This window comes from Camelus ferus, chromosome 17 (assembly GCF_009834535.1).
Source record: "Camelus ferus isolate YT-003-E chromosome 17, BCGSAC_Cfer_1.0, whole genome shotgun sequence".
NCBI classification, from domain to species: Eukaryota; Metazoa; Chordata; class Mammalia; order Artiodactyla; family Camelidae; genus Camelus; species Camelus ferus.
The window spans coordinates 40618175-40619560 of NC_045712.1; positions in this window are offsets into that span (position 1 = coordinate 40618175).

Below are 1386 nucleotides of genomic sequence, written 5' to 3' on the forward strand. Positions count from 1 at the left end.
ATCACCTGCACCTGACAAATGAGGACAATGAGGTTTGCTAAGAGATTTCTTCGTACTCTCCCCAGGGCTAGCGAAATGCCAGTGAGGCTTGGAGACAAATGACTCAAGGATAGATGGGGACCAAAGAGTTGTAACATTTACACGTAATACTGGAAAGCTTAGATCTCTTGGTGGGAGGAAGCCAGTCCAGACTGGGAGAGGAGCAGACTGGAACCAGAGAGACAGCCAAGATGACTGGGGGAGGGGTGTGTCGAGCAGGAAGGGAAGGTTCTGGGTGGCTGGACAATACTCTCTGTTCTTAAAGGAGAGTATTCAGAAAGCTTTCCATCTGGGCTGACCTAATACTGTCTTCTTCACGTGTCCTCAGTTTTCTTTCCGTGTGCAATGAACGCTGTTCTATGGTGGTCCACCTATGAGTAACTGGGTTTTACTGTGTTCAGGGAGGCTGGACTCCTGAGAGTGTATATTTGACATCTTACCAGGAGGCTGGACTCTGGAGTGTACTGGAGGGCAGCCCCAAGGGCAAGTCAGCTCCCAAGACTAGGAAGTGGCTGGGAAAGGAGCCAGAACTGAACCCACCAGTCTCGGGTAGGAGGGCCCAGGTGAAGCCATTTGGTTTTACTGAAGGGACTCCTTGGCCAAATTCCATACTCATCTCACCCATGAGGCCCCCAGATGCCACATCTCCCCCAGTCTTTCCTCAGAGCTCTAGCTGACCCCACCCTCATCTTTCTCCTCCTATCTTCCTGCAAATGCCTGGTCCTGGTCCAAACTAGATGAGAGGGTACCGACAGATAATCCAAGTCCACAGCTGACAAAACAACCCACAGCACACGTCCTGTGCCCAGATGGGGACTGAGGGTCAACTGTGTCATCTGTCTTTATGAAGAGAGCATGTTATTATACTAATTACAGTGTACCGGGCTTTACTGGGAACCAAAAATAGATATACGTGGCTTCTAGGGACAGGCACCAACATTCCTTTGGCTTCCTTGGCTATGTGATTTTTTTTTTGGACAAATCTTTGCCACGATGAGAAAAAAAAGGAGGACTGCCAAAAACTGTGCTGTCTTAAGGCATTTTTCAAAGAGCGTTTGCATCTGACCTGTGCTACAGTCACACGTGCCCCTAAACATGACGCTGTCCCAACGGTCGTGCGTGACTGCAAAGGACACAAAAGAGGCTCCAGCTTTTTCATTTCCAGGCTCCTTACATCTCTTAATGAGGACTTGGCCATCACAGTCTAGCCCGGGTGGGCCAAGGAGAGCTTCTCCCTGGAGAAGAAATTGGTGAGAGTTTTGGGCTGACTCTGCACCAGGAGGAGAGAAGGAATTAGCATTTATCGAGCTCCCGCTATGTGCTCCTGTGGGCCAGATGCTTCTGCTG